Below are 25,293 nucleotides of genomic sequence, written 5' to 3'. Positions count from 1 at the left end.
ATAGATGGGGTGCCTAGGTGGCTTAGTCGGCTAAGTGTCCAACTTCAGCTCAGGTCATGATCTCATGGCCTGTGAGTTCAAGCCTGGCGTAGGGAGGGCTCTGTGCTGACAGCTCAGAGCCTGGAGCCTGCTTCAGATTCTGTGTCTCCCTCTCTCTCTGCCCCTCCCCTCCTTGCTCTCTGTCTCTCTCTCAAAAATAATAAACATTAAAAAAAAAATTAACTCAAAAGAAACTGGAAGAGAAAATTAAATTCAAAGCAAGCAGAAGAAAGAAAAATAAGGATGATGAAGGAATAATCTAATGAAATTGAAAATAAAGACAGAATAAAATCAATGAAATAAAAACCTGGTTCTTTCAAAATATCAACAAAATTAATAAGTCTCTAGTCAGACAAAGAAAAACAAAGAAGACACAAATTTCCAATATCAGGAATGAAATAGGAAATTTGACTATGGATGCTACAATATTTCCTGCAAAATATGCTACAAAAATTAAAAGGACAATAAAAGGGTTGATTTCTGTGGTATTGAGGATAATTTGATAGTTATCTAGTTCTGTTTGTGGGGCCAGGCAAGTCTAGGGTCCTCCTACTCTGCCACTGTCTTTCTCTCTCACACTACCCAAAGCAATCTACACATTTAATACAATCTCTGTCAAAATGCCAACATCACTTTTCACAGAGCTAGGACAAATATTCTAAAATTTTTATGAAACCACAAGACCATGAATAGCCAAAGCCACCTTGAAAAAGCAAAGCAAAGCTGGCAGTATCAAAATTCCAGACTTCAAGTTATATTACAAAGCTGTAGTAATCAAAACAGTATGGTACTGGTACAAAAATAGACACATAGATCCACGGAACAGAATAGAAAACCCAGAAATGTCAACTAATCTTTGACAAAGCAGGAAAGATTATCCAATGGGAGAAAAAAACAGTCTTTTCAACAACTGGTGTTGGGAAAACTGGATAGCAACAAGCAAAAGAATGAAACTGACCACTTTCTTATGCCATACACAAAAATAAATTCAAAATGGATGAAATATCTAAATGTGAAATCTGAAACCATAAAAATTCTAGAAGAGAACACAAGCAGTAACTTTGACATTGACCATAGCATTTATTTCCAGATGTGTCTCCTGAGACAAGGGGAAAAAAAAGTAAAAAATAAACTATTGGGACTTGATCAAAATAAAAAGCTTCTGGGGGCACCTGGGTTGCTCAGTCAGTTAAGCGTCCGAATTCGGCTCAGGTCAAGGTATCATGGTTTGTGAGTTCAAGCCCTGCTTTGGGCTCTGTGTTGACAGCCTGGAGCCTGCTTCAGATTCATTCATTCTCTCTCTCTCTCTCTCTCTCTCTCTCTCTCTCTCCCTCCCTCTCTCCCTCTCTCTCTCTCTCTCTCTCTCTCTCTCTCTCTCTTTGTCCCTGCCTCTCTCTGTCTCTCTCTCTTTCTCAAAAATAAACATTAAATTTTTTTTTTAAAAAAAGCTTCTGGACATTGAAGGAAAACGGTTGACAAAACTACAAGACAATGTATCAGGATTGGAGAAGATATTTGCAAATGACATATCTGATGAAGGATTAGTATCCAAAACATATAAAGAACTTTAAAAAGTCAACACTCAAAAAATGAATTAAAAAATAAGCAGAAGACATAAATAGACATTTTTCCAAAGAAGACATACAGATGGCTAACAGACACATGAAAAGGTGCTCAACATCACTCATCATCAGGGAAATGCAAATCAAATCACACCGAGATATCACCTCACACCTGTCAGAATGGCTAACATCAAGAACACAAGAAACAACAGGTGTTGGCAAGGATGTGGAGAAGGGGGAACCCTCTTGCACTGTTGGCAAGAATGGAGATTGGTGCAGCCACTCTAAAAAACATTTTGGAATTCTCTCACAAATTAAAAATAGAACTGCTGTATGATCCAGCAAAAGCACTACTATGTATTCACCCAAAGAAAACAAAAATGCTAATTTAAAGGGATACATGCACTCCAATGTTTACAATAGTGAAAATATGGAAACAGCCCAAGCATCCATCGACTGATGAATGGATAAAGAAGAGGTGATTATATACATATATAGGTATACATATACACACGCATGTATATATATATACATACACACACGCACAATGGAGTATTACTCAGCCATAAAAAATAAGGAAATCTTGGCATTTGCAATGACATGGATGAAGCTAGAGAGATAATGCTAAGTGAAATAAGTCAGTCAGAGAAAGACAAATACCATATGATTTCACTCATATATGGAATTTAAGAAACAAAACAAATGAGCAAAGGCAGGAAAAAGAAACCAAGAAACAGACTCCTAGCTATAGAGAACAAACATGGTTACCAGAAAAAAGGTGGGTGAGAGTATGAGTTAAATAGGTGATGGGGATTAAGGAATGCACTTGTTGTGACAAACACCAGGTGTTGTATGGAAGTGCTGAATCACACTATTGTATACCTGAAACTAATATTACACTATATGTTAACTAGCTAATTTAAATAAAAACTTAAAAATTTAAATTTAAATTTAAAAAAAGGATAATAAGGAAATATTACAATTTTATGCTCACAAATTCAACTTAAATGAAATAGACAAATCCCTTGGGAAACACAAACTACCTAATATTACTGAAAAAGAAATCAATAGCATGAAGTTGTATATATTACATTAATTCATAGCTGAAAATATTCCACCAAAAAAACATGGGGCCTAGAGGTGGTTACTGATGAACTCTACCAAATATTTAAGGGGAAAAATAATGCCAATTCTTCACAAACTCTTCCAGAAAATTGAAAATAAAGGAATTATTTTCAACTTTTTTGAGACCAGAATATCAAAATGAGACAAAGACTTTACAAAAAAAGAAAACTACAGACCAATACCCCTTGTTAACATAAATGGAAAAATCTTTAAGAAAAAATATTAGCAAATAGAATCCAGCATTATATAATAAAGACAGTACATCACAACTAAAGTTATCCCGGGAATACAGATTGGTTCAACACCCATCAATCAAAAAATTAATGAAATTCACCATGTAATGGATTTTAGAAATAAAACTATATGGTTATAACAGATGAGAAAAGGCATTTGACAAAATTCAACACCTATTCACTATAAAACCTCTTAGCAACTATGAGTAGAAGGGAACTTTTCCAAACTGATAAAGAACATCTGAAAATAAAAATTTTTAACCCATAATGGTGAAAGACTAATTCTTTTCACACTAAGAGTAAGAAAAGGCATAAATAACTGGTATTACCACTCTTATTCAACATCATACAGAAAGTTCTAGAAAGTGAAATAATACTAAAGAAAAAGGCATAAAAAGAAAAAAAATAGAGGAGGGAGGGTACAGATTTTGTTAGCTCTACAGATTAGAATGCAATCAATGTAAACTGTGTATTCACAAATGACATGGTTGTTGACAGAAAATCTCAAAGAATCTGCAAAATAAGTGAGTTTAGTAAGATCGATACAAAATCCATTGTATCTCTATATACTAGCTATGAATAACTAAGATTGAAACTTAAAAAGTTCCTTCTATAATAGCACCAAAAGACATGAAATACTAAATTATATATAGGACCTTTATGATAAAAACTATAAAATGCTGAGGAAAGAAGTAAAAGAAAACAAAAATGGAAAGATATATTGTGTTCAGAAGTGCTTGGGTGGCTCAGTCAGTTAAATGACTTCGGCTCAGGTCATGATCTCCATGGTTTGTGGGTTCAAGTCCTGCATCGGGGTCTGTGCTGACAGCTCAGAGCCTGGAGCCTGCTTCGGATTCTGTGTGTCCCTCTCTCTCTGCCCCTCCCCGGCTTGTGCTCTCTGTCTCACTGTCTCTCTCAAAAATAAAAAATAAAAAAACATTAAAAACTTTTTTAAAAAAATATATATTGTGTTCAGAATTAGAAACTAAACATTGTTATGATGCCATTTCTCCCAAGATTGATCTATAGATTTAATATAATCTCAAAAAACTAGAAGAATTTTTGTAGAAATCGGAAACCTGTTTCTAAAATGTACATGGAAATGCAAAGGAACTAAAGTATCCAAAACAACTTTGAAAAGAACCCAGCAAGTTATTTTGTGAGTATGGAAAACTGATTCTAAAGTTTACATGGAAAGACAAAAAACACAGAACAGCCAACACAATTTGGATGAGAACAAAGTTGGAGGACTGACAAAACCCAACTTTAAGACTTAATATACATCTATATTAATCAAGGCAGTGTACTATTGGCAAAAGACAAATAGATCAATGGAACATAATAGAGAGCCTAGATAGAGATCCACAGAAATATAGTCAATTGATAGTGAAAGGTGCAAAAGCAACTCAATTGAGAAAGGATGGTCTTTTCAAAAAAATGGTAGTGAAAAAACTGGACATACACATGCAAAAAAAAAAATCTACATACATATCTTACATCTTTCACAAAAATTAATTCAAAATGGATCATGACCTGAATGAAAAATGCCAAACAATTAAACTCCTAGAAAATAACAGAGGAGAAAACCTATGTGAACTTGGGCTTGACAATGACTTTTTAGATACAACACCAACATTATAATGAATGAAATTTAAAATGATAAATTGGATTTCATTAAAATTAAAAATTTTTGCTATGCAAAACGCAATAGCCAGAGAATGAAACAAGCCACACACAGGGAGAAAATGTTAGCAAAACACGTGTCTGATAAAGACTGGTATCTAAAATATACAAAGAACTCTTAAACCTCAACTGTAAAAAAATAACCTGATTTTAAAATATAGGCAAAAGATCTGAGCAGATACTTCATCAGAGAAGAGATACAGATGACAAGAAGTAAGCAAATGAAAGATGCTCAATATCATATGTCATTAGGGCACTACAAATTAAAACAATGAGATACCACTACACACCCATTAAAACAGCTAAAATCCAGAACACTGATAACACTAAACGTTGGGAAGATATCGAGCAACAGGAACTCTAAATTCATTGCTAGTGGGAATGCAAAATGATATAGTCACTTTGAAAGACAGTATGGCAATTTCTAACAAAACTAAACATACTCTTTATTTTATTTCCAAGATTTTATTTAAATTCAGGTTAGTTAACATACAGTGTAGTATTGGTTTCAGGAGTAGAACTTAGTGATTTATTACTTACATATAACACCCAGCGCTCATCACAAGTGCCCTCCTTAATGTCCATCACCCATTTACCCCATCCCTTCACTCACCTCCCTTCCAGCAATTCTCAGTTTGTTCCCTGTAGTTAAGAGTTTCTTATGGTTTGCCTCCCTCTGTTTTTATCTTATTTTATTTCTCCTTTCCTTCCCCTATGTTCACCTGTTTTGTTTCTTGGATTCCATATATGAGTGAAATCATAAAGTATTTGTCTTTCTCTGACTGACTTATTTCACTTAGTATAATACACTCTACTTCTATCTACATCATTGCAAATGGCAAAATTTCATTTTTTAAATGGTTGAGTAGCATTCCTTTATATATATATATATATATATATATATATATATATATATATATATATATAAAGGAATGCTACTTATATATATATATATATATATACCTCATCTTTATGATTCATCAGTCAATGGACATTTGGGCTTTTACCATAATTTGCCTATTGTTGATAGTGCTGCTACAAATATTGGGGTGCATGTGCCCCTTTGAATCAGTATTTTTGTATCCTTTGGATAAATACCTAGTAGTGCAATTGCTGGATCCTAGGGTAGTTCTATCTTTAACTTTCTGAGGAACCTACACACTATTTTCCAGAGTAGCCACACCAGTTTGCATTCCCACCAACAGTGTAAGACAGTTCCCCTGTCTCTGCATCCTTGCCAACATCTGTTGTGTCCTGTGCTGTTAATTTTAGCCATTCTGACAGGTGTAAGGTGGCATCTCATTGTGGTTTTGAAATATATTTCTCTGATATAAGACCCAGAGCTAATATCATCCTCAGTGGGGACAAACTGAGAGCTTTTCCCCTAAGGTCGGGAACATGACAGGGATGTCCAACTCTCACCACTGTTGTTCAACATAGTACTGGAAGTCCTAGCCTCAGCAATCAGACAACAAAAAGAAATAAAAGGCATGCAAATTGAAAAGGAAGAAGTCAAAGTTTCACTTCACAGATGACATGATACTCTACATGGAAAACCTGAAAAACTCCACCAAAAAATTACTAGAATTAATGCGTGAATTCAGCAAAGTCACAGGATATAAAGTCAATGTGAAGAAATTTGCTGCATGTCTATCCACCAATAATGAAGCAGCATAAAGAGAAACCAAGGAATTGATCCCATTTTCAATTGCACCAAAAAGCATGATACCTAAGATTAAACCTAACAAAAGAGGTAAAAGATCTGTACTCTGAATACTATAGAACATTCATGAAAGAAATTGAAGAAGACACGAAGAAATGGAAAACATTCCATGGTCATGGATTGGAAGAACAAATATTGTTAAAATGTCTATATTGCCTAAACCAATCTACATATTCAATGCAATCCCTATCAGAATAACACCAGCATTTTTCACAGAGCTAGAACAAACAATTCTAAAATTGGTATGGAGCCAGAAAAGACCCCAAATAGCCAAGGTAATGTTGAAAAAGAAAAGCAAAGCGGAGGCATCACAATTCCAGACTTCCAGCTATATAGCAGAGCTGTAATCATTAAGACAGTATGGTACTGGCACAGAAACAGACACAGAGATCAATGGAACAGAATAGAAAATCCAGAAATGGACCCACAACTGTTTGGTCAACTCATCTTTGACAAAGCAGGTAAGAATATCCAATGGAAAAAAATCCATTTATCCAATGGAAAAACAACATTTGTTATTGTTCCACCAACAAATGGTGTTGGGAAAACTGGACAGTGACATGCAGAAGAATGAAACCAGACCACTTTCTTACACCATACACACACAAAAAATCAAAATGGATGAAAGATCTAAATGTGAGACAGGAAACCATTAAAATCCTGGAGAGAACACAGGCAGCAACCTCTTTGACCTCAGCTGTAGCAATTTCTTCCTAGATATGTCTCCGGGGGTAGGGGAAACAAAAGCAAAAATGAACTATTGGGACTTTATCAAGATAAAAAGGTTCTACACAGCGAAGGAAACAATCAACAAAACTAAAAGGTAACCTACAGAATGAGAGAAGATATTTGCAGATTACATATCGGATAAATGGCTAATATCCAAAATCTATAAAGAACTTACCTAATTCAACCCCCAAAAACAAATAATCCAGTTAAGAAATGGGCAGAAGACACTTCTCCAAAGAAGGCATACAAATGGCTAACAGCCACATGAAAAAATCCTCAACATCACTCATAAACATACTCTTTCCATATGATCCAGCAATTGCACTCCTTGGTACTTACCCAAATGAGAGGTAAACTGTAGACAAATGTTTATAGCAGCTTTATTCAAAATTGCTGAAACTTAGAAGCAAGATGTCCTTCAACAGGTGACTATGTTAACAAACTGTGGTACATCCATACAATGGAATATTACTCAATTATAAAAATAAATGAACTATCAAGCCACAAAAAGACATGGAAGATTCCTAAATGCATATTAGTAAGTGAAATAAGGCAATCTGAAAAGGGTACGTACTGTATGATTCCAACTATATGATATTCTGGAAGAAGCAAAACTATGGAGACAATTTTTTTAAAAATCAGTTATTGTTTGTTTTGCCAAGAGTCCAGGGGTAAAGAGGGAGGCATGAATAGGTGGAATACAGGTGTTTCACAGGACAGTGAAGCTATACTGTATGACACTGTGATGGTAAATACATGCCATTATACATTTTTTAAAACCCATAGAATGTACACACACAGAGTGAATTGTATTATAAACAATGGATTTTAGTTAACATATAAATATTGGCTTACCAGTAGTAACAAAGTGGACCACACTAATGCAAAATGTTCATAACAGAGGAAGTTGGGTGGGTGGGGTAAGATATTGGAGTGTATATAGGAATTATTTGTATTTTATGTTAATTTTTCTGTAAACCTAAAGCTGCTCTTTTTTTTAAATTAAAAAAAATTTTTTTAATGTTTATTCATCCTTGAGAGAGAGAGAGGGGGACAAGCACAAGTGGGGGAGGGGCAGAGAGAGAGGGAGACACAGAATCTGAAGCAGGTTCCAGGCTCTGAGCTGTCAGCCCAGAGCCTGACATGGGGCTGAAACTCACAAACTGTGAAATCATGACCTGAGCCGAAGCCGGACACTTAACCGACTGGCCACCCAGGCTCTTCCTAAAGCTGCTCTTAAAAGCAGAGTCTAGGGGCACCTCAGTGGCTCAGTTGGTTGAGCGACCAACTTTAGCTCAGATCATGATCTCATGGTTTGTGAGTCTGAGCCCCGCATCAGACTTACTGCTGCCAGTGCAGAGCCTGCTTTGGATCTTCTGCCTTCCTCTGTCTCTGTCCCTCCTCCACTCATGCTTGCTCTCTCTCTCTCTCTTTCAAAAATAAATAAACCTTTAAAAGAATTTTAATAAAAATTAAAAAAAAAAAAAGAATCTATTTGGGGCTCCTGGGTGGCTCAGTTGGTTGAGTGTCTGACCCTATATTTTGACTCAAGTCATGATCTCACAGTTGTGAGATCAGGCTCTGATTTGGGCCTTGTGTCAGGCTCAGAGCCTGCTTAAGATTCTCTCTCCCTCTCCCTTTGCCCCTCCTATGCTCATGCATGTGCGGACTCTCTAAATAAATAAACAAACAAACAAACAATAGAGTCAATTAATTTAAAAGAACAACAACAACAAAGTTGGAGGACTCACAAACCTGATTTCAGGATTTACTATAAAGCTGCAATAACAAAGACTATGTGGTGTTGGAAAAAGGATAGACCTATAAATCTGTGGAATGGAATCGATTTTTGAAATAGATCCTTGTATACATGGCCAAATTATTTTCAACAAGGTGCAAAGTTAATTCAATAAAGAAACGATGATATTTTTAAGAAATGGCACTGAGAAAATTGAATACACATATGCAAAACAAACTTCAACCCATAACATGTACTTCATGAAAAAATTAACTCAAAATGGGTCATAGACCTAAATGTATCATGTAAAATAATCAAACTTCAAGAGGAAAACATAGACAAAAATCCTTATGACCTTGACTTTGGCAAAGTTTCCTTAACTATGAAACTAAAAGCATAAACCATAAAAGAAAAAAATGGTCAAATTAGACTTCATCAAAATTTAAAACTTTTGCACTTTGAAAGTTACTATTAAGAGAATGAAAAAAAAAAAACAAGCACAGACTTGGAGAAAACATTTACAAAGCACTTATCTGAGATACTATCTGTATCCAAAATACATCAATAATGCTCAAAACTAAATAATAAGAAAACAACCCAACTTTTTAAGTGTGCAAAATAATTGATAGATATTTAATCAGAGAAAATATATGGGTGGAAAATAAGCACAAGAAAAATGCTCATCATTATTAGTCACTATGGAAATGCAAATAAAAATCACAATTTGATCACACTACACATTTATTATAATTATAGAATAAAATAAAAATCTGAAAATACCTAGTGCTGACAAATAATGCAAGTGGAACTCTCATATATTTCTCATATATTTCTGGTAGGAATGTAAAATGGTACAACCTCTTCTAAAACAATTTTTCAGTGTCTCATAAATTAAAACACTTAATATACCACCTAGAAATCTCACTCCTAGGTTTCTACTCAGGGGCATTGAAAACTTAACATAGGCACAAAAACAGATATTTATAGGAGCTTTATTTATAATCACAAAAACTGACATTCTGAGTGGTAATGAATACCTTCAAATGGTAAATGGGTAAACAAACTGTGCTACATCTGTACAGTGAAATACTCAGAAATAAAAAGGAGCAAACTATTGATATACACAACATGGATGAATCTCAAATACATTATGCCAAATACAGGAAGGCAGACTCAAAAGACTACGTAATATATTATTCAATTTTAATTACATTCTGGAGAAGACAAAACTATAGGTACAGAAAACAGTTCAGTGACGGTTGGGGGTTGATGGAAGAGTTGACTAAATTAACTACATAGGGCCATGAGGGAGTTTTTTGAAATGATAGATGATGGAATCTGGGGACATGTGTCCTGAGTGCAGTGATGATTACATGACTATATGACTATATATATATATATATATATATATATATATATATATATATATATACATATATATACATATATATATATATATCAAATATAACTACCAAAAAGGGTAAATTTTACTGAATATAAACTATATATCAATATATAAGAAGATTTGGAGAAGGATTTCCATTTCTCAACCACCTTTCCATCCCTTCCCACATACACAACTATAAAATCCTAACAATGATATATAAAATATGTTTTTTTTTGTTTTTTTTATATGTATGAAATTTATTGACAAATTGGTTTCCATACAACACCCAGTGCTCATCCCAAAAGGTGCCCTCCTCCATACCCATCACTCACCCTCCCCTCCCTCCCACCCCCCCATCAACCCTCAGTTTGTTCTCAGTTTTTAACAGTCTCTTATGCTTTGGCTCTCTCCCACTCTAACGTCCTTTTTTTTTTTTCTTCCCCTCCCCCATGGGTTCCTGTTAAGTTTCTCAGGATCCACATAAGAGTGAAACCATATGGTATCTGTCTTTCTCTGTATGGCTTATTTCACTTAGCATTACACTCTCCAGTTCCATCCATGTTGCTACAAAAGGCCATATTTCATTTTTTCTCATTGCCACGTAGTATTCCATTGTGTATATAAACCACAATTTCTTTATCCATTCATCAGTTGATGGACATTTAGGCTCTTTCCATAATTTGGCTATTGTTGAGAGTGCTGCTATGAACATTGGGGTACAAGTGCCCCTATGCATCAGTACTCCTGTATCCCTTGGATAAATTCCTAGCAGTGCTATTGCTGGGTCATAGGGTAGGTCTATTTTTAATTTTCTGAGGAACCTCCACACTGCTTTCCAGAGCGGCTGCACCAATTTGCATTCCCACCAACAGTGCAAGAGGGTTCCCGTTTCTCCACATCCTCTCCAGCATCTATAGTCTCCTGATTTGTTCATTTTGGCCACTCTGACTGGCGTGAGGTGATACCTGAGTGTGGTTTTGATTTGTATTTCCCTGATAAGGAGCGACGCTGAACATCTTTTCATGTGCCTGTTGGCCATCTGGATGTCTTCTTTAGAGAAGTGTCTATTCATGTTTTCTGCCCATTTCTTCACTGGGTTATTTGTTTTTCGTGTGTGGAGTTTGGTGAGCTCTTTATAGATTTTAGATACTAGCCCTTTGTCCGATATGTCATTTGCAAATATCTTTTCCCATTCCGTTGGTTGCCTTTTAGTTTTGTTGGTTGTTTTCTTTGCTGTGCAGAAGCTTTTTATCTTCATAAGGTCCCAGTAATTCACTTTTGCTTTTAATTCCCTTGCCTTTGGGGATGTGTCGAGTAAGAGATTGCTACGGCTGAGGTCAGAGAGGTCTTTTCCTTTCTCCTCTAAGGGTTTGATGGTTTCCTGTCTCACATTTAGGTCCTTTATCCATTTTGAGTTTATTTTTGTGAATGGTGTGAGAAAGTGGTCTAGTTTCAACCTTCTGCATGTTGCTGTCCAGTTCTCCCAGCACCATTTGTTAAAGAGGCTGTCTTTTTTCCATTGGATGTTCTTTCCTGCTTTGTCAAAGATGAGTTGGCCATACGTTTGTGGGTCTAGTTCTGGGGTTTCTATTCTATTCCATTGGTCTGTGTGTCTGTTTTTGTGCCATAAAATATGTTTTAAATCCTATCAAATTATTGCTGAGCCTTCAAGAAAATAAGGAGAACACTCAGTGGGCAAAAACAGAAAAAAACTGAAAATCAGAATGACAGTTACACCATGTTTTGGGGGGAATATTTGAAGATCTCAATACATAAGAGGCTTCAGAAGACTATACTGGAACAAGAGACAAACCCTTGGCTCTACATAATGTGGGAAGTTGGAAATGAAATCATGTCTCAAGCTGTCTCCTCAAAGGCCTACACACTTAGTAAAAGAATGCTCAAGGAAATAATCTTCCCGTTGGCAGAGGAAAGCAACATGGATATCTGTCTATATTAGTTCTGGGGGGCGGGGGGAATCTCCCTTGAAAATTTGACCACAAACTTTTGCTAATTTACACTTTGTGCATGGTGGAACACAGAATAATAATTCTAAGCCAAATAATTATAAGATGGTTCTGAGTTAGTATCTTTCTGGAGCACTTGACAGAAGCAAACATAAATCCTCTCATAAAATAGACTGCACAGGATTTCCATATGTGAAATCCAGCTAAACATGAACTGATGATCCAAAATTACAAAGCAACTACTCTGAGCAACAGTTAACAGAAACAAAAAATATCACACTGGACACCTCAGTATTTTCAGATAATGGAATTTTTGGTTTAATAATACAACGTAGGTATGCTTAAGATGTTCAAAGAAATAAAATCTGAGGTTGGAAACATGAGAAAGGAACAAGATACTATCAGTGAAGGCAGATATATTGGAAGAAACAAATAAGATATATAAGTCAAAACATTTTTTGAAATAAAAAACTTAGACATTTAAATAGTACCTTACACATAATAGAAGAAATAATTAGAAAACTTACTAGCTATGGAACTGAAGAATTACCCAGGGGGCGGCTGGGTGGCTTAGTCGGTTAAGCAACCAACTCTTGATTTCAGCTCAGGCCATGATCTCATAGTTTGTGGGATTGAGCCCTGTGTCTGGCTCTTTGCTGACAGCATGGAGCCTGCTTGGGATTCTCTCTCCCTCTCTCTCTGCTCCTCTCCCACTCTCTCTCTCAAAATAAATAAATATTAAACAAAATTTTGGAAGGACAACAAATCTCAAATAGGATAGATAAAAAAGGTAAGGGCATCTTGGTGGCTCAGTCGGTTAAGCATCTGACTCTAGATTTTGGCTCAAGTCATGATCTCACATCGTTTGCTCTGAGCACTGAGTATGAAGCCTGCTTAAAATTCTCTCTCTCCTTCTCCATCTGTTACATACTCCCCTGTTACATACTCTCTCTCCCTCTTTCAAAATAATAATAGTAAAAAAAGATAGTGAAATTTCAAAATACCAAACAATAAGAAAAAGCCTTAAGAATAGCCAGAGGGAAAAGATACTATTGACAAAGAAGAGATATTAGGCCAAAGGAAGACTTTAGTTGCAAAAATAGAAACCAAAGTGGCTGGAATCTGGCTAGTCAAGGATAATGATAGCTACCTAAAACTGAATCTCTCCACAAATACTTCAAAAGCAATATAGGTCAAAAAGAAGAAATAAAATTCAACAAAAGACATGCCTCACCACAATTAGAAGACAGAGGGTGCTACAAACTTCAAACCAGTATAAGTAGAAAAGCATACACCAAATCCAGACAGATCTACTCTTCATACTCTCTTGGTAAGCTTTAGAGAGTAAGGGCCATTCAGGAAAAAAGGATGGAAGAAAGAAGAGGGGAATGAGTAAAGTGCCTAAGATTTACCTAAAATCACTTCCACAAAAAGAAAGTCTACCCAACATTAGAAAAGACTGAAAAGGAGTTCTGGGGTTCTAGAAAATGTAGTTGGGAGACCCCATCCTCTTTAAAATGCCTGTAATGGCTGCTTCCTGGAAGGTGGTATCATGTGGAATCTCTTAGCTTCAGTATCTGGTACTCCAGGAAGGGAGTATTTCAAGCCACATACAATTACATATTTATTTTCTCATTATCAGCCCTGTAGTCTCTGGCTGAGCTCACAGCAGAGATTGAAATGTTGCTCTTATAGCTTCGGCCCTGTGCAATTGCTAAGCCCAACTGAACAAGGCAAGGGAGGAAATTATAACCTCTCCTCCACTAGGAGAGGTATGCAGAATTAGTCTTGTTGATATGGACCCACTCTTTCCTGCGCTGCTTGTAAATTTTGGGTCTTGTTTGAATTCTCATTCTAAGAAAGCAACTGTAAGAAAAAAGCCTATGAGACAAACAGGAAATTTTGAAGATGACTGGATAACTGATTCAGTTCAGGAACTATCCTGAATAAACATTTTTCCGAAGAAAACTTACTATCCATTTCATTTCCTGGGGTCCTATGTTGGATTACATCTTCCTGAATCCCTTGGGTTGGAGTGTCAGAGTGGTAGGTAGGTAGGTTCTACCTTTGGGGATGAGGGTTCTTTGTCTGGCGTAAGGGAGCAGGAACCATGAAGATAACCTGACCCTTAGTTCTTCCAAATAGCAATCTTGGGTGGGGAAAAGATTCTTCCTAGAAAACAATGAAGCTAACTCAAAAATTCCAGGGCCCTTTGCCAATGGACAGGTCTCCCTGAGGATCCTAGGACTGGTCTAATCTGCTTAAACTCCTGAGACCTGGTCAGACTAAGGCAGACTGAAAGAATAGATTGTTCATCTGTTAGTTTCCTGTCAGTGACCAGTAAGAAGTAGCCTCTACCTAATGTTGAGAGCCTATTGGATATCCTGGTAAACCTGTGAGGGGGTGGGGTGAGAGAGACATCATGGAGAGTACTATAGAGTCAGAGGGAGTAGAGAATCAGGAACTCACAGTATAAATGAGCAGCTGGCTTACAACTGAATTCACTGCATCCTCACTCTGGGCCTGACATCAGTACAGCCAATGTCCTCGCCTGCAGATGCTGAAGCCCATGGAGAAGGTCAGTGAATACGTTCGGTTTTCCCATGCTGAAAGTTGACATCCTCTCTTGGTATCATCAGAGATGAACACTCACTGGCTCCCTCAGCAATCACCTGTGTTCAGATCAGATCACACCAGGGCTCTACACACAATGACCATTGATGACATTACAGATCTTGACTCAGTTTACCTCTGCCTTGCTCTGTTTCTTCTTTACATGTCTAGCTGTATCTCTGCTTGCCTAACTCTCTCCAGTTAGTTGCTTCTTTCTCTGTGTCCTCCATGTTTCTATCAGGCTCTGAGTCTTCCCACCTGCCCTTCTGGCTCTGGCTGAGGGGCAGATGACTTGGATGAGCAGTTTGGTCTGGTTTTGAGGTGACCTGTATACAAGGCAGATAGAACCCAGAGCCCAGACTAATTATTCTCAGAGTCACCTGGTTGAAGTGAGAGGATTCTAAACCCCTAGATTGGGGTATTGGTTCCACATCATCCACGGACGTATGCCATTATGCTTATGTGAGCCTTTCAGTCTGTTTCCTATTTGGCTTTTCATCTTTCTGGGGATTTTTTTCTCTCATTTTCTAGCTCTTTCTTCACTATGTCCTTCCCCTCCTTTTCTCTAGATCCCCCCTTTCACCATTTTTCCATCCTCTTTCAGCATTAATTGAAGAAAGGCACCATCCCAGAAGCCAGAAAATTTATTTTGGTTTTAATACTTTATTTATAAGTGGCCTTGATCCACAGAGGTGTGAGGACAGTAAAAGACCACATAATTTTTTTAAAAAAAATTTAATGTTTTTTATTTATTTTTGAGAGAGAAAGAGAGACAGAGTGTGAGCAGGGGAAGGGCAGAGAGAGAGGGAGACACAGAGTCTGAAGTAGGCTCCAGGTTCCAAGCTGACAGCACAGAGCCCAATGCGGGGCTCGAACTCACACACCATGAGATCATGCATGACCTGAGCCAAAGTCGATGTTTAACTGACTGAGCCACCCAGGTGCCCCTAAAAGACCACATAATTAGTCTTGCCTCTATCCCCATCTAGCTACTTGATAAGTCAGCTTGTTTATTCTTTCCTGAAACTCCATTTCCCCATCTTAAAGTCCTGTTAGTGGCACCTTTTAAGAGCACAAAATTCCTCACTGGTTGTTGTGAGGAGCAAATGAGAGAATCTAAGCCATGGAGAATCACAGAAATGGGAGGGATTGTTGCAATTACATTTTTCACAATCTATTCTTGTTTCCTTTTATTTGTAACTTTCACTTTATTTCCTTATTTGACTTTACATTGTTTTCTGCTCATCTACTTTATTTTCTATCTGCCTCATGATTTATTTTTCTTCCTCCCTTCTCATTTGTGTTTTTCTCCCAATCCATTTGCCTACATAGTTTTCCTGTATATCTGTGCATTTTTCTTTCCTGTACCTTTGAGAAAAGATGGGTTAGGATTCTTAAAGAGGTTTGCAAATATATTACAAAATAAGGTAAATAACATGAAGATTCAGTTTTTCTCATTTCCTCTAAGATCTACAGAATAAATAAAATTACAAGGAAGTAAGCCAAGGAGCCAGAGATGGGACAGTTTAATCTGCTATCCAAAAGAATTTCCTGATCTGGAAAAGTGATTTTTTTTAAACCATAGTTTCTACCTAGAAATTTTCCATGGCAGTGGAACATTGGTTCAAGACCTTAAAAGATCTCTTCCAACATATAGGTGCAAATAAGAAAAGGTGGAAGAAAAGTAAAGGAGAAGGTAATGAACATGTACTAAGCAATTACTGTTTGTAGGTCACTTTAAGTGTATTATTTCCATTATCAATTAATCTTTACACTATTTGACAAGCCAGAGATGATATCCCAAAATACTATTAGTGATTAAAGCTGAGATGTAAGTACTGATTTATCTAATTCCAAACCCTAAGCTTTTTCTACACGTCTACCATATATATGTGAGTTTCACATGTAGATGTTGGATCTCAAAAAGTGATTATTTCACTTCTTAATACCATCTATATAATTGACCAACTAACTCTAGTTCTTTCCAAGACTTTTTCATATGTGACTATCTCATGTCCCTATCTTTGTGTTTCTGGTTATTTTTACAATCAGTACAATTTTTCAAGACAACATAAATGACACATAGTCCACATTAACCATGACTGCTAATACTGCTGAAAAGAGCCAGTCTAATGTTCAGTTTTGCCTTCATCAATCACAAAGTCCTTCGGTATAATTTCCTACAAATCCATCTTGTACAAATAGCCAAACTCTTAATATTTAAGGATTAATCATGCTATGTATGGATTAATTTGTCACCTTTTCATTTTGTTTTCCCTCTACGTTTCAGGAGGAGGTTTTGGGGGTTATTTAGGGACTTTTTTCCACAAATTATTTAAATCCCCTTCTAAGAGGAGGGAAATGTCAGGAGGAGGAATGTATTCTTGCCTTTATTTGATTTTTGCTTTGTATATAGCTTAGATTGTTATTCTGGAGGGGAAACTCTGAACAACTATTAAGTATTTTAGCAGAAAGGATAAGTGGATTTGAGATCCATCGAGAATTAAGAAAATCAATTGAAATAAAGGTCTCAAATAAGGTTATCTGTGCTGTCTCTCACTCATGTGAATGCCAGAGAAATTTCATTGTAAGTAGAGCTTGTTCTTCTGTCTTGTGCATAGTTGTAAAGATCTGTTATGCTAAGCAAGGGCCCTCTCACTGTCAGTCAGTCCATCATTAGATGTGAAGTGTAGTTCAGAGACTCTCAATTTCAGAAATATGGAGACTTTGCAGTGGATCCAAGTATTAGAGGGCAGAGAAAGGGAAAGAAACTACATTTACCTTGGAAAATGTCTAGATAACATAATAGAAAATATTATTGTAATTTAACAAATTTGTTAAGGTTGTCTATCACATAGTAAAGAAAAGTTTCAACATAAATCTTAATTTTTTCTGAGGCTAGGATAACATAAATTGTTCCATAATAGATGTACGTTAGACATATCCAGGCATTTGATAGCAGTACCCCTTTTAATTACCACTAAAAAAGTCCCAAAAGCTATTTAGTTATTAATTCTACCATAGCCCAAAGAGAGAAAACTAAGTATCCTAAAACCAATTCTCCTGTGAGCCTAATGGTTAATTTTCACAATGATAGGTCAACATTTATTAAATTTGTAACATCTTATATGTAATTAAATGACTTCAGATATTTTCTATTTTTGCATTTGTTTAGGGGTCTGTCTTTATTTTTCTTAATTTTAACATCTAAGGAAATCATCTCAGAGTATGGTCATCTGAGGTCAATATGCCTAAGAATTAAATTTGTTGGACTTTGGTTAATTATACCATGAATCTAACCCTTCTAAATCCTTTGAGAAGTATATTTGTAGACATCTCAAGATTCTTTCAGCCAAAGCCATTCCCACTTTATTTTCATAATTCCAGTGGAATGGAAGCATCATGAGAACAATGATTTTGATCACTTTTTCAAGTGTCTAAAACAGGGCCTGGCCCATAAGAGGCTCTTAATAAATATTGGTTGAGTGAATGAATAAATTAAGTATTAAGTTGAATTATCCCTTTTTAATATTTTCAATAAACTTTAATTGCATACATATGTAACTATTTATCAAACTAGTACTACACAATGTTCAGTTTAAGAGGAGTATTTAAACACTAAGAGTAAGAAGATGTAATGGGTAAATGAGAAGTGTGTTATCTTTGGTGTACTTTATAACAGCTAAATCATAGAATAATAACATCACTTTCTACCTTGAAAATGTGTGTAAAGAAATATATAAAAGTAAAGGAATGCTGAGTTTTAAATAAATGGAAAGTAGAGAAAAGCATTAAACAATAAATATTTTATAGTTCTTTCATCTATAAGCAGCCATTCAACATTTTGGTGAACTTCCTTCCAATCTTTTATCAATACAAAGCAAATTTCTTTTTAATTAATATAGTGAGAATACCAAATATACTGACTTGTATCTTGCTTTTTGTTTTGCTTAAATTTATAATGTAAGTATTTCAACATTATTACACACAGTTCATAAACATAATTTTAACGACGGCATATTTCTTTAATTTTCAATGATATAACCATTCCTCTACTATAGCTTTTTTTTTGCTATTATAAATAATGATAATTTATAATTTTGTATATAAAGCTTTTTCTCAACTGGTAATTAATTTCTTGGAGTCAGTTTTTAAAATAGTTGAATCTATTCACATTTAGCAAACTTATATAGCACAATGTGCCAGGCACTATTCCAGAAAACTCACAAGTATTGATTCATTTAATCCTCATAATCCAATAAAGTAGGTACTATCAGTATTATTCTCATCTTAGAAAGGAAGAAACTGAGGCATGTTAATTTAAGTCGCCTCAGTTTACGCAGTTGGTAAGTGGAGAAGCCAGGATTTAAATCCAGATGTTTGGACTCCAAGGTCTGTATTTTTTTTTTTTAATTTTTTTTTCAACGTTTATTTATTTTTGGGACAGAGAGAGAGACAGAGCATGAACGGGGGAGGGCCAGAGAGAGAGGGAGACACAGAATGGGAAACAGGCTCCAGGCTCTGAGCCATCAGCCCAGAGCCTGACGCGGGGCTCGAACTCACAGACCGCGAGATCGTGACCTGGCTGAAGTCGGACGCTTAACTGACTGCGCCACCCAGGCGCCCCTCCAAGGTCTGTATTTTTAAAGGGACCTTACATTAAAAGGAATTAACATTCTTAAAGTTTTTGGTACCTATTGCCAAACTGCTTTCCAACCAAGAATGGAGTACAATTTCACCAGCACTGATGTTATAATTAAAATTTTTTAATTTATGGATCAGAAATGGTATCTGATTGTTTTAAAACTGTTGTTTGATTACTAATAAGTTTGAATGCTTTTGGATGGTTTTTCCACTTCTGAGTTACGAGTTCTTATTCTTTTATTTTTCTCTCTTTTTTCTCTTTCTCTAGACTTATCATGATGCTTTATTCTTTTTACCTCTTGACATTAGGTGTTTTGGATGGGCTTTTTACATAATAAATTTAATATATTGTTGCCCCTTGTATTTGCGTTCTTTTTGAATCAGTTATTTGTTAAAAATACATAAGGTAGTTTTTTGTTGTTGTTGTTGTACCAAAGTTTCCCATTTGATGTAAAAATCTATCAAATCTATCTTTCTCTTCATGATTTCTTGTATGACTGAGAGAAAGACCTCAAGCACAAATTCCTTAAGTGGTCAAATAGACATTGCAATGGCATGACAATGGCGTGTCTTGGGACTGACCTTCCAGTCCCACTAGCCTGGAACAGAGACCAGCACTAAACTCGAGAACAGGCACAGTGCAGCAAGACCTTCTGATTGTTCTTCCCTGGGAAGCAGAATCTAGATTTTTATGTGAGGTATCCTTTACAGAAGACTGTAGTTTAATAAAACACATCTCTGTGGCCAGAGGGGTGATGATTTATCACCTCTGGTTCAGAAGTTCTCCTTCATTCAAAATTCAATACTATTTTCTTCCAGTTTTTCTGTGAGTTTTTGAAATATATGCAAAATTTTATACAATTGTAATTAGGTTGTGGTGTGAAGTGTCTAGTTGCTTTCTTAAACTAAAGCATTAATTTATATTTCTTTTCTCTTGTCCTCAAGTTTCTCTTTCTCTTTTGGAAAGCAGAAGAATCAATGAAATAATGAAATATTAAATGTTATGATGGTGATTTCTCTAACTGTAAAAGAATAATTGTTACTTTTTTCTGTATGATGGACTTATACTGAATACTCTCATTTCCTGACTAATAGAATATAATATGTTCGTTGGAAATTAAGGCAGAAAGGTCCATATATAAATTAGAATTTAAAACTCCTTGAAATGTTCAAAAGAAAGCTAAATAGAAAGGGAGAAGCACACAAAGTAATGCAACATTTTCAAAGAGGATTAAAATAATATAACCATATATTAAATATTGCAAATTTGGTAAATATGAATTTAAAACAGATTTCAGTTAGTGGGTTACATAATTAGAAAGTGATCAACAAAATTACACTGTTTAAATATTCATTTCCTTGTTCAAAAATCATTAATCAAAAGTTTACTCTATGTTGGAGAACAGGTAGATACTTTTGTTCCACAACTATCACCTTGTAGTTATGTTTTCCCTCACTATTTTGGCCCTGAAGTTGATTCTATGTTAATGAATAGAAACATTTAAATTGGAATTATACCAACACCGAATCCATATAAATTCTTGATATGAAAGTACTCTTAATAATTCTATTAACCCAAATTAATTCCTTAACCAACTTTCTAGTATAGAACTTAAGATATTTCCAATTTCTGTCAATACTAAATCATTTTCACCCAAACTAATTCCTTTCTGTTTAATATACCAACACAGTTCTGTTATCAGCCTTCGTACAAATCAAGTTTACATAATAGCTTCTGCTACCGTGGGTTTTCTTTTGCGGACATATTTTTTCCTGTTCCATTTTCCCAGGTCAAAACTTGTAGATCTAAATCTTAGCATATCCAGTTTTACCTATGTTCAGTTCTATTTTTGTATGGATTATTTCTATCAATTATATTTAGTATTTATTTCTTAGCTAATCCATTATATAGTTGTTAAATATTTCAGTATTGGTCTCTTCCTGAGAATTGATCTAATTTAATTTAATTCTTCTGATTATTTTGGGGGCCTTGTTTAAACTTTATACAGCACTTGTGGCTCAAAGAGCAAATAGTGTTGCGTCATGACAGATGGTAGCTACACCTGTGATAAACATAGCGCAGCATGTAGAGGTGTTGAATCACTATGTTGTATACCTGAAACTAACGTAACATCGTGTGTCAACTATACTCAAAAAGAAAAAGAGCAAATAATGGAATTTTAAAAAGCTACTTCTAAAAAAATTAAGCTATTTTCAGTAAAAGAAAGCTGGGGGGAATGATAGGCTATTGGGGAAGGCTTTGTTGAGGAGGTGGCATATGATCTGCGTCACAAAAAAATAAGAAAGAATTCACCAGGTGCCAATAGAGGTAAAGGGCATTACACACCAAACAACCAGCATGTGTGAAAGCATGGAGGCAAGTAGGAGTGGAGTGTGTACATAGTAGGCACCAAGTGATGAGTGAATGAACAGATGGGTGGGTTTGTGTACGGTAAATAGTAACTGGAGTGTAGGGTGCATAAAGGGGGTGGAGGAGGTTAAAATGAGAGAATAAAAGGCTAATTGGATATGGAGATGAGTGAGGAAGAAGCAGAAGAGGTCACCCAGTCTCCTACTTAAATGAGTGGATGTGTCTTGATGCTGTTAAACAAGAAAGCAAACAGAAGGAAGTGAAGGCTCCAGTCCACTCTTTGCTTTTGGACCATTTTGAGCTGAAACAAGACCCGATGCACTGGAATCTGTCCTATTTCCAAAGACCACCAAAAAGACTTTTTATCACTCCTTAGTCACTATGATGCTTTCAAATCCCTCATTAAAATCAGTAAAGTATTCCTTTTCTCTAATTTAATACTCTTGTTGCACTTACCTTCATTCCTATAGCTCTGTCTTGTGAGAGGTGGAGAACATTTGGTTGCATATTTGAATAGGGATATTTCCCAGATTGTTCTTTCTTAACATCTTAAATGTCTCTTTTCAGTGTTCTTCTGATTCAGTCCCCTCCTTAGCATGTAATTGTTTGTTTCAGGGATGATCTGATCAGCCCATCAGCCAAAGGCATTATACACATTGAATTTTTAAAAATCAAAATGTGCTTATTTAGTTCTTATTATACTTTCCTCTGTGTCTCCAATCAATTTTTTCTTTAGTTGTTTCTTTTCTTATTTCTGGAAACTTTAAAGGTAATAAAGAAATAAGGATAGCATGGCATGTAAAAGGTCTCATGAATATTCAGCTTGACGGAAAAGGTTAATGAATGTATTCAAACTTCAAAGGGACTTTCCCCCCACTCACAATAAGTTGTTCTTTACCATGATTAAATTCAAAGAATGAGGAATGTAACTACAAGGAAAGGAGGGTTATAACATATGTGTGTGTGTATTCCTGAATAAATGAGGCATTCGTTAATGGTATAACCTGAAAGAGGTAGTAAAACCTCTGCCTGAGGCAACTTGGTGTGGTGGAAAAGGTATTCTAAGGACTTTAAAGCCGTAGTTTCCCATTGCTTTCATTTAATAGCTATATAATCTTGAGCAGATTACTTTAGCTCTCTGAGCCTCAGTTTCCTGATCTGTAAAATGGAGGTAGCATCTACTTCACAGGATTTTTGTAAGAGTTAAATGGGATAATATATGTGAATGTGCTTTTGTAAACTATAAATTACTATAAATGAGTAAAGAAGTTTTATCTGAATAGACATTCATTTGGAATGATTTGAGAGGTTATATATGAGGGATTATGTAAACTTTTAGGGGCACCATCTTTTCCAGAGAGGATTCCAACATCAGATGTTCTTCCTGGGCTAGCTCATCCTCGGAGTCCACGAGATTGTTTTTTTTACCTGTTGCAGTGATTTGGTGACAAAAAGGCCATTTCCGCCTCATAGAGTGAGGTAAGACACAATTTCCAAAAGATTGTCCCATTTTATGTATGTATGATAATATATGTAACCAGTGCCTGAGGGGTATTTATTTGTAGAGTGAAGATGAACAGTGGGGTCAAAGTGTTTCCTGTAACATTATTCCCTCCTGATGGGAGAAATTTAGGTAGAAATTCTGGCCTCCCTATAAGTTGAGGCAGAAACATAGAGAGGAGAAATTCACCCCAATCCTAGAAATATCTTCTACAAATAATGATAATTTTGCCCTTTCCTTTTTTCATTCCAGTGGTGTACTAGAGCCAGTTAGTACCAGCTCTCAAGGGTCAATTATTAAATTTTCAGGAATTTTAAGAACTTGTTAAACAGAGCTTTTATAAACAAATTATATAAACTTAAAACCAAATAAATTATATTAAAAAACAAAGGTAATACTAAAATTCATCACTTCCTAAGTTTTTTCATTTATATTTTACTAATATCTATGTTCTCAAGGTTATTTACATCTATTGTATCTATATGGTTGTAAAAATTATATGATAGTAACCTAAGGTGTATCCATTCCTAAAACATGTTTAGTGGTTTCAATCATTTCTAGCTTGAAATAGTCATGGTGGGAGGATTTACACTTTGGAAATTGGCAAATGCTATAGATCAGAGCCCCTCCCAGAGCCATCTGTTAAACACTTACCAACACCCCACTCCTTTAATTCATTTGTCATATGCTTTGGCTGGTTACTTGTAGGGCATTCAAACCCCTGTAGGTTTGGGGGTAGTTGACAGTGAAGCTTTGGAATCAGACTTCCCAGATTTGAATCCATGCTTCACTATTTACTGTGTGATGTTGGGCAAATTACTGATCTTTTCTGTGAACTTAGAAGAAAGATTACCTACCCCATGCATGATTTTGAAGTTAGAGCACTTATTACCTAAAACGCATGTAGAACAAACAATACCTAACACTTAATATACATAATTATTTTAATTTAGATAAATTTTTTATTTCAAGTTTTTATTTAAATTCTAGTTAGTTAACATATATGGTAAAATTGGCTTCAGATGTGGAATTTTGTATTTCATCACTTACATATAACACCCAAGTGCTCATCACAAGTGCCCTTTTTAAATTATGCCATGAAGCCTCTTTCTAGTCCTATTTTACTAAGGATTTTTAAAATCAGGTATTACTGCTGAATTTTATCAAATGTTTTTACATCTCATTGACTAGACACTTTTGATCTTTGACATATTAATATGGTGAGTTTTATTAGTAGAATTCTTCATATAAGAAAAACCTTAAATCCCTGGAATAAATTTCAGTTAGTCATGGTGCACTGTTCTTTGAACACACTAGTGAATTCCATTTGCTAATAATTTGTTTTGCCTATTTCCTTATTAATATAAATTATCTTGGTCAAAATTTTCTTTTGTGTACTTTTTAGGTTTTGGTATCAGTGGTTTTATGACTTTCTAAAAGTAATCAGGAAGCTTTTATTTTTTCTGTTCTTGTAAACAGATTTGGTAGCCTTCAAAAATATCTGATTGCCGCAATATTAGAAAGAACTCACCTAAGGAACTATCAGAGCCTGGCACTATTTTGTCATAGCTCTTTGTCTTCTCTATTTTAATAATTCTCAAATTTGGCTGCACATTGGACTTACTGGGGAACTTTTAAAAATATTGATGACTTTGGGGCGCCTGGGTGGCGCAGTCGGTTAAGCGTCCGACTTCAGCCAGGTCACGATCTCGCGGTCCGTGAGTTCGAGCCCCGCGTCGGGCTCTGGGCTGATGGCTCAGAGCCTGGAGGCTGTTTCCGATTCTGTGTCTCCCTCTCTCTCTGCCCCTCCCCCGTTCATGCTCTGTCTCTCTCTGTCCCAAAAATAAATAAAAAATGTTGAAAAAAAAATTTTTTTTTAAATATTGATGACTGAGCCCTCTCAATACATTCTGTTTTAATTGGTCTGATATGCAGCTAGGGCATGGGGACATTTTATTTTATTTATTTATTTTAATTC

At 35.6% G+C, this 25,293-nt stretch overlaps 1 protein-coding gene across 2 annotated transcripts in view; it reads left to right on the top strand.

Moving 5' to 3' along the window:
- LOC124502589 (olfactory receptor 10AD1-like) overlaps positions 1 to 25,293 on the top strand; it is an 88,316-nt gene that overhangs the window by 52,056 nt on the left and 10,967 nt on the right. For both annotated transcript variants that reach the window (XM_047067300.1, XM_047067301.1), the window contains exon 3: positions 23,172 to 23,293. The gene's annotated coding sequence lies outside the window, so the exon portion shown is untranslated. The remainder of the gene's footprint in view (positions 1 to 23,171; positions 23,294 to 25,293) is intronic.

Source organism: Lynx rufus, unplaced genomic scaffold (genome assembly GCF_022079265.1).
Source record: "Lynx rufus isolate CCGP_SWC_20201006 ecotype Redwood Valley unplaced genomic scaffold, mLynRuf1.p SCAF_7, whole genome shotgun sequence".
Lineage (NCBI taxonomy): Eukaryota > Metazoa > Chordata > Mammalia > Carnivora > Felidae > Lynx > Lynx rufus.
Note: the sequence above shows the minus strand (reverse complement) of the source record. Positions and strands in the feature narration are given on the sequence as shown.